Here is a 9,286-nt window from a genome sequence, read left to right as displayed (position 1 = left end):
TCCACATGGAGAGAGGAAGGGAAACGAAAAGGTAGGGGTCCATCATTTTCCCAGAAAAAGAAAGATTTGGATCATGAGTCTATGAGGTCTATTGTAACAGTCTCTGTATTAATATCTTAAATATCTCATAATTAATTTTAATAACAGAAAGAATATAGAAGTAGAGATGGGGGCCAGCGCACCTGCCTGGTTGCTTTACACGTAGCAGAGCCTCTTCCATAATCAAGTGTTGCTGCCATTTCTAGACTTCCAAATCTATGAATCCAATGCCCGAGGAAAGTAGCAGAGGGTAGAGAAATGGTCTTTGTCCCTAAGTGGCTCCATTTAGATACAAAACAATGTATCGGTGGGCCACCGTACTGTGGCTTTCCTAGAACACACGCCATTCTTCCTCAAAGTGATTCCTATTTCTTTTTTCTTTTTTTTAATTTTTTTTCAATGTTTTTTAATTTATTTTTTTTGGGACAGAGAGAGACAGAGCATGAACGGGGGAGGGGCAGAGAGAGAGGGAGACACAGAATCGGAAACAGGCTCCAGGCTCCGAGCCATCAGCCCAGAGCCTGACGTGGGGCTCGAACTCACGGACCGCGAGATCGTGACCTGAGCTGAAGTCGGACGCTTAACCGACTGCGCCACCCAGGCGCCCCGTGATTCCTATTTCTTGACAAAGGTAGGGATCATTGCTTCCCTGGAGAATTGGCAGACTTTTGTTAGATAAAAATTTACACAAGAGAATGCCAAGACCTAAGAACAAAGTGTGACAGTTTAATTTTATGTGTCAGCTCGGCTAGGCCGTGGTGCCCGGCTATCCGGTCAGAACCCAGTCTCGTTGTGGCTGTGAACATATATTTTTTTTTAGACGCGATTAACATTTATATTAGTAGACCTTGAGTAAAGCAGATTACCCTCCGTAAGGTGGGTAGGCTTCATCCAAACACCGGAAGGCCTTAAGAGTAGTTCCCCCAAGGAGGACACATTCGGCTTCTGGATTGCCTCTGCACTCAAGACTGCTCCGTCAACTCTTGCCAGACTTTTCAGCCTGCCCTGCAGATTTCAGACTTGCCGGCTCCCACAGCTGAGTGAGCCAGTTCCTTAAAATAAGTCTCTCCCTCTCTCTGTCTCTGTCTCTGTCTCTGTCTCTCTGTCTCTACACACACACACACAACACTGGTATATTTCTCTGGAGAACACGGACTAGCTCACCAAGTAAGATGTTCAATTGCTAAGAGAAAACACCTGTACAGCTCCCAGGAGACCAGCAAGACCTTCGGGCTCAAGGAACTCCTAGCTCTTAAGCCTGACCCCAGGCTGAGTGTTTAAGCTCTCCCAGATTTGCTGCATTCTGCTGACATCCTGGAGCCCGGAATGCAGTCTGGTTCTATGTAAATGTCTGCATGAGAAGTGCAGTTGGCTTGTCTCCTCATCTGGTTTGTCCTCTCTTCGTACCTGAAGACCCAATACAGACAGGAAAGAAAAGAGATTAGCCTTCTGTGCTATCTACATACCTGGACATATCTTATTTTCAATTACCAAGAGGCCCATGGTCACAATTTAAGATTAAACTGTGCGAGGATCGCCCAGTACTACCATGCAGGTCGGCTATGTCTCATTCTCCTTGAAATGAAAAGAATAAGGCATATTTCTTTTTCATGAAACTACCTAGGTTCACCTCTAATTTTCTCTAGCCACAAGACTGTAGAAACTGGTAAATGGAGTCAAACTCAGTGTGGGCTCAGAGAAATTTCATTGTTCCTAAATAAAAGGAGTCCTTAGCCTTTTCAATGCTAAGGAATAAAGATCAGCAAATCTCATTTTCCCCAGATGTCAGCTCTGCTCCTTTCTATGTTCTTAGAAAATAGCTGCATTGCTTTCTATCTTTGCTCCTCTTAATATTCATTGAGCCAAAAACAAAACAAAACAAAACAAAAACAAAACTACAAAAAATGAGATCTGGCTTTATGTGATTAAAATAGTCATCTCTTGAAATATTGTTAAAGACATTATTATCTTCCTATCAGGGAGCCAGAATCACATGACACATTAAAACAAGCCCTCCTTTATGAAGACTTAGCCCCAAGTTACCAATATCAACCCCTGCATTCCAGGAGTAATTTTATTTCAGGAAACTTGTAAGTCTATATCAGAGTCTCTTAGAGCACTGAGAGATACCTCCGAATTTAAATCTGGGGGAGCAGAGTTTAGTGTATATGCCTTCTGTCCCAGATGGCCCTCAATTATTAAATAATCTCCTTTCTTCCCAGTGACCAGCTTTGCAAACTAGGGACCTCAGGGGGAGAGAGGGGGAGAGGGGAGAGACAGAGAGAGAGGTGGAGGGGGGAAGAGGGAAAGAAGGAGAAAAAAAGAGAAGAAAGAGAGGGAGAGAAGAGAGAGAGAGAGAGGAGGGGAGAGGGAGAGAGTGACAGAGATGTGTGGAAGAGGGAGACAAAGGGAGGAGGAGAGAGAGGGAAGGAGGGTGGGGGAGAGGGAGAGAGAGCCCTCTTCTCTCTACTTAATGGAACTGAATGTGGAGAACTTAAGTTCCATCTGATTGGTGGCCTCCAGCTGCCCCTGACGTGGCCAGCCTGGGGACTGCTCAGATATCTGCGACCATCTGAGTGGCCAGTGTGGTCTCTAGATTAGTTTAGCCTAACTGAGAAAGGAAAAAAACCTGCAGACGACCTGCCTTATCCCTCATCCCACCTTTGAGGGTATTTGGAGAGAATTTCAGTAGACACCATTGGAGTCAGGGGGCCAGCCGTGGTGACAGATGGGGGTATTAAGGTCTGACATAAAGGATGCTGGCCACGGTCACAGTTTAGGCCGGGCTCCTGCACCTGCTAGGAATCTGGGACGTTCAGGGTCGTGTCTGCGGTCCCTGGGACTCTAGGGAGGCCTACCTGGGGGTGGGGGGAGCGAAGCCACAGAAAACCGTTCCCTAAACCCCCTGCTGGCAGAGGTGACAGAGGGTCCCAGGTGGAGAGGTGGAGGCTGAGGCACGAGGAACAGGACGCCGCGTTCGGAGACCCGGCATACCTGGCGGTGGACGGTCCTCACCCGCAGGCGCCGCGTCTACGGGCATAGATTCTCCGGGTTGAGTCTGCAACCTGCACACCCGGTCTGCGCAGAGCACACCCGGACCCAGCCCTCCCGGGGTCGCACCCGGGGGCGAGAGGTCGGGCTGGGGAGGAGGGGGGAGGGCCTCCCACGCGCGTCCGCACCCCCACCCCGGAGGGAACCCCCCTCCCTGTCGCGCGTCCGCACCGCCCCACCTGGGGGAGGGACCCTCCTCCCTGTCCCGCGTCCGCACCCCACCCCCACCCCGGGGAGCCTCTGGCGGCCACGGCCTGGAAACTCAGCGAAGATACGGATTCATCCGCAAACCTTCTGGTGCAGACTTTTCACGGACAAACGTCACCAAGTCACCAAGGCTTTCTTCCTGCATGGGCGGGGGAGGGAGGGGGGAGCCGCTCCTGATTCGCTTTGTGGGCAAGCGCGGCCGGGCACGCAGTGGAGACGGTGGAGGGGTTCCGTGGACAGCCCCGCACACCGCTGCCGCGGGGGATGGGAGGGGGGTAAGATGAATCGGCTTCTGCGGGGATGGACCCGGGCCGGAAGCAAGAAGGAAGCGTGTCCCCTGCGAGGGGACAAAAGGCTGGAGATGCTGGGGATCGAACCCGGGACCTCATGCATGCTAAGCATGCGCTCTACCACTGAGCTACATCCCCTCCGCGAGTGAGCCGGCTTTTCCAAACTGTCTTCACAGAACGATACAAATTTACCCCCTTCACGTTCTACATGCGTCTGTGGTTCGGGAACTCGGATTTCCATCTCTGTCTACGGGAACCCACCGCCCAGGAACCCTGACCTGCAAGCCGTCCCCGCGGGACGCGCGTCTGGGGAACCTGTAAGAAACACGCTCCCACAGCTTCCCCCGTCAGTGCCTCGCTCTTCCCTCTGGAGGCACGTGGGCCAAAGGACAGGTGCTTCAGGGAAGGAAAAACCGCTTTGCCAACGGGACCCTCCAAACTACCCCCAACTATCCCCCAACTTCTGCACCCCGCCCCCGGGCTCCAGAAACAGCCCTGCACCTCATTCCCGGGCTTCAGAAACTGCTCTGCACCCCGTCCCGGGCTTCAGAAACCTCACTGCATCCCATCCCCGGGCTCCAGAAACCGCCCTGCACCGCGTCCCGGGATCCAGAAACCGCCCTGCACCCCATCCCGTGATCCAAAACAGCCCTGCACCCCACCCCCAGGCTCCAGAACCGCCCTGCACCCCGTCCCCAGGCCTGCACCCCATTCCGGGGCTCCAGAAACCGCCTCGCACCCCGTCCCCGGGCTCCAGGAACTTCCCCGCACCCCATTCCCCGGGATCCAGAAACAGCCCTGCACCCCATTCTCAGGCTTCAGAAACCTCCTGCACCCCGTCCCCAGGGTCCAGGAACCGCCCTGCACCCCATTCCTGGGCTTCAGAAAGCGCTCTGCATCCTGTCCCAGGCTTCAGAAACCTCCCTGCACCCCATCCCCGGGCTCCAAAAACCGCCCTGCACCCCATCCCGGGATCCAGAAATTGCTCTGCACCCCGTTCCGGGGGCTCCAGAAACCGTCCTGCACCTCGTCCCCGGGCTCCAGAAACCTCCCTGCACCCCGTCCTGGGCTCCAGATCGCCCTGCACCCCATCCCGGGATCTAGAAATCGCCCTGCTCCCCATTCCCGGGATCCAGAAATCGCTGTGCACCCTGTCCCGGGCTCCAGAAACCGCCCTGCATCCGGTCCCCGGGCTCCAGGAACTTCCCTGCACCCCGTTCTCGGGATCCAGACACAGCCTTGCACGTCATTCCCGGGCTTCGGAAACCGCTCTGCACCCCGTCCCTGGGCTCCAGAAACCGCCCTGCACCCCGTCCCCGGGTTCCAGGAACCTCCCTGCACCCCATTCCCCGGATCCAGAAACAGCCTTGCACCCCATCCCAGGATCCAGAAATCGCCCCCCCCCCACCCCGTTCCCGGGATCCAGAAATAGCCCTGCACCCCGTCCCCGGGCTCCAGCAATCGCCCTGTACCCTATTCCCGGGATCCAGAAACAGCCCCCCACCTTTCCTTAGAAAACCGGGGCCGGTGGAGGGAACTCTGTCACAAGAACGATCTGCTGCTTCCTCTCCCCTCGACTTGACGAGCCAAAGGGCGGAGATGTAGAGTGCTGCCCTCGGCTCGTGGCCCCCATTTTATCCAAAGAATGCAACCCAAATTCGGAGACTGGGAGTTCTGCGTCTTTGAAACAAAGGGCCTGGAAGGAGGTGAGAGAGGCGATACCGTGGAGGGCTTCCGTGGGGCTTTATCTGCTACACAGACGTGGTTCTCGGCCATCGGGACCCCTCTCTCCCCAAGGGTTGCGAGCCGAGGCTTGGCGCCCGAGTGCGCGCACCCGGTGACCCAAGAACAAATCTGGAAGGACGGAGGGGATGCGGGGAGAAAGGAGGGCAGAGCTGAGGCTGCCGCGCGCAGAGGCGCGGACGTGTGAGCGGCTCGGAGGGGCCGGCTGAGCGCAGCTAGACCCCTGGCCCGCGCCCCGCGCCCTTCCTCCCGGCTGGGGGAGCCCCCGGCCCGCGCCCCGCACCCCACACCCTTCCTCCCCGCTGGGGGGGCGGGGTGTTCCCGCACTGGGGGTGGTGGGCCCCCACAGTCTGCGCAAAACTGAGTCGAATCGAGTTCAATGGCCCTTCCCTTCCCCGGGGCCAGTGATGGTTTTCAAGGAAGGTTCTGGTGGACACACACACTAGCCAGTCCACAAAAATACCAGTTTTCTCAGGATAAAAAGAGAAACACGAGAGGGCAATCACGCGTCTTCGTTTAGCATTGCAACTCGATTTTCCGGGAGTGTGGTTCCTGATAATAGTCTGCTATCTTAAAGGAAAGGATAAAAATTATTTTTTTGTGAGCAATTATTATTTACTAAAGAGAAAATGTGTTTAAGGCCTGCGGTGACTATTAGCTACCTACTGTTAACCTGGAGGTAGACCTCGTTGCGTGCCTTCCTGAAGGTTGGCCAAGGCACCGCTATCCCCAATCCTACAGTACCTGGCCTAAGTAAATATCTGAGTCAGTTTGTTTAAAAGAGTGAATGAGTGAATGGATAGACAGATGGATGCTTGCATAAATAAACCAACAGCATATTTCAGTGGCCACTTAGGAGATTTCAAATGGGAGAAATCATGAAATTTGCGTTCAGTCCCCTCAATTCCAAGAGAGAAATGGAAAATGTATAAAAATGTACCCGTTATCAAAGCCAACCCAAGAAGTTACAGAAAATCTGATTCAACATACAACCATTTAAAAAGCTGAATCGAGAGTTTGAGCAACATTTCCATAAAATATATTTTCTAGTCTGATATTATTTTATTGGCACGGGATATGAAATCTGAATGGAAATGATAACCTCTGTTATACAAAATATTCCAGCAAACAGAAAAGCTTTATAAGTTATTCTAGGAGAGAAGTATAATATTGCCACCAAAACTCAATGGAGAAAACTTAAGAAAGAAAAATTACAGGACAATTTCACTAACAAACACAGAGGCAAAAACATAAATAAAAACCCCAGCCAACAGACTTCCAGTTTCTGATTCCATAGGTAAGGACTTTGGAAGTTACCACTCCATCCTACTAACCAGTAAAAAGCAAAACAGGCTGAAAAATCAGCAACTACTGCCCCCGAGTTTGGAAAGACAGATGGTAAGTACAGGGAGGAAACATACTCTGGACTTTTATCCAACATGGTACTGGAAGTCCTAGCTCCTGCAGTCAGGCAAGAAGAAGAAATAAAAGGCATCAGGGGCCCTGGGTGACTCAGTCGGCTGAATGTCTGACTGTTGATTTCTGCCGGGGTCATGATCTCACAGTCGTGAGACTGAGCCCCACGCCAGGCTCCGGGCTGACAACGCAGAGACTGCTGGGATTTTCTCTGCCCCTCCCCCACCTGTGCTCGCTCATGTTCTCTCTCTAAATAAATAAATAAACATAAAAAAATAAAAGAGAAATAAAAGGCATACAAATTGGAAAAGAAGAAGTAAAACACTCACTATTTGCAGATGACATGACACTATGTATAGAAAACCCTAAAGACACCACCAAAATCTAGGAAAACTAATAAACAAGTCGGTAAACTTGCAGCATATAAAATCAATGTACAAGAATCAGTCGTGTTTCTAATAACAAACGATCTGAGAGAAATTAACAATCCCATTAAAAATTTTTTTTACATTTATTTATTTTTGAGAGACAGAGCACAAGTGGGGAGGGACAGAGAGAGAAGGAGACAGAATCTGAAGCAGGCTCCAGGCTCTGAGCTGTCAGCACAGAACCCCACCCCACGAGGGCTCGAGAGAGCCCCACGGGGCTCAAACTCACAAACCATGAGATCAGGACCTGAGCCGAAGTTGGACGCTCAACCAACTGAGTCACCCAGGCGCCCCAACAATCCCATTTTAAAGAAGACGTGGTATATAGAAACAATAGAATATTACTCAGCCATAAAAAAGGATGAAATCTTGTCATTTACAACAACATAGATGGAGCTAGAGAGTATTATGCTAAGTGAAATAAGTCAAAGAAAGACAAATACCATATGATTTCACTCATATATGGAATGTAAGAAACAAATGAGCAAAGGGAAAAAAGAGAGAGAGGCAAACCAAGAAACAGACTCTTAACTACAGAGAACACACTGGTGGTCAGCAGAGGGAAGGTGGGGGGAAGGGTGAACTAGGTGATGGGGATTAAGGAGGGCACTTGTGATGAGCACCGGGTGAAGTATGGAAGTGTTGAATCACTAAATTGTACTCCTGAAACTAATATTACACTGTATATTAACTAACTGGAATTTAAATAAAAACTTTTAAAAAAATTTACATGAAAAAAGAAACAAAACAATCCTATTTATAGCTGTATTGAAAAGAATAAAATACCTAGGAATAAACATAACCAAGGAAGAAAAGATCTATATACTAAAAACTATAAGACATTGATGAAAGTAATTGAAGAAGACATTAAGAAAATGGAAAGATATATATCCATGTACATGGATTAGAAGAATTAATGTTGTTAAAATGTACCCATACTACCCAAAGCAATTTACAGGTTCAATGTAATCCCTATCAAAATCCCAATGGCATTTTTTTATAGTAAAAGAAAAAAAATCCTAAAATTTGTATAGAATCACAAAAGAAATGGAAGAGCCAAACAATCCCAGAAAGAACAGAGCTGGAAGTTTCACACTTCCTGGCTTTAAACCGTACCACAAGGCTGTAGGAACCAACAGTATGATACTGTCATGAAAACAGACACATAGATCAATGGAACAAAGTAGCTCAGAAATAAGCCCTTGCGTATATGGCCAATGAATTATGACAAAGGACCCAAGAATATACAATAGGGAAAGGATAGTCTCTTCAATCAATGGTGCTGGGAAAACTGGACAGACATATGCAAAATGAACCTGGACCCCCATCGTACTCTGTACACAAAAATTAACTCAAAGTGGGTTACACACTTAAGTATAAGACCTAAACCATAAAACTCCTAGAAGAAAACACACAGGGTAACCTCCTTGACACTGGTCTCAACAATGATTTTTTGGATTTGACAGCAAAAGCAGAGACATAAAAACAAAAATACAGAAGCAGGACGACATCAAACTAAAAAGCTTCTGCACAACTGAGAAAATCATTAACAAATGAAAAGATAACCTATAAAATAAGCAAAAATATTTGCAAATCATATATCTGGTTAGTTATCCGATAAGGGTTTACTATCCAAAATATATAAAGAACTCATACAACTCAATAGCAAAATCGAACAATCCAATTTAAAAATGAGCAGAGGAACTGAATAGACACTTTTCCAAAGAAGACCTACAAATGGCCAACAGGTACATGAAAAAGTGTTCAACGGCACTCATCATCAGAGAAATGCAAATAAATACCACAATGAGATATCACCTCACACCTGTTCCAATGGCTATTGGCAAAAAGTCAGGGCTGTAGGCAAGGATGTGGAGAAAAGTGGACCCGTCTACACTGTTGGTGGGAATTTGAGCAGCCACCACTAAAAATATAGAGCTCCTCAAAAATTAGAAACAGAGCTACTATATGATCCAGCAACTCCACTTCCGCGTGTGTATGTCTGTGATATTGTGCTTTATAATAAGAAAAAATTTGTATTTGGTTTTCATACTGTTGCCGGCCCACAGCTCCTAAAACCCACAGAATTTCCTAGGTCATTAGAGTGGCAAA

At 48.9% G+C, this 9,286-nt stretch overlaps 1 non-coding gene across 1 annotated transcript; it reads right to left on the bottom strand.

Annotated features, from left to right (window-relative positions):
* Nucleotides 1-3,653: 3,653 nt before the first annotated feature.
* Nucleotides 3,654-3,725, bottom strand: TRNAA-AGC (transfer RNA alanine (anticodon AGC)). The gene has a single exon. It is a non-coding gene; the product is annotated as a tRNA-Ala (tRNA).
* Nucleotides 3,726-9,286: the final 5,561 nt, after the last annotated feature.

This window comes from Neofelis nebulosa, chromosome 6, assembly GCF_028018385.1.
Source record: "Neofelis nebulosa isolate mNeoNeb1 chromosome 6, mNeoNeb1.pri, whole genome shotgun sequence".
NCBI lineage: Eukaryota > Metazoa > Chordata > Mammalia > Carnivora > Felidae > Neofelis > Neofelis nebulosa.
This window is presented reverse-complemented; position numbering and strand designations above follow the sequence as displayed.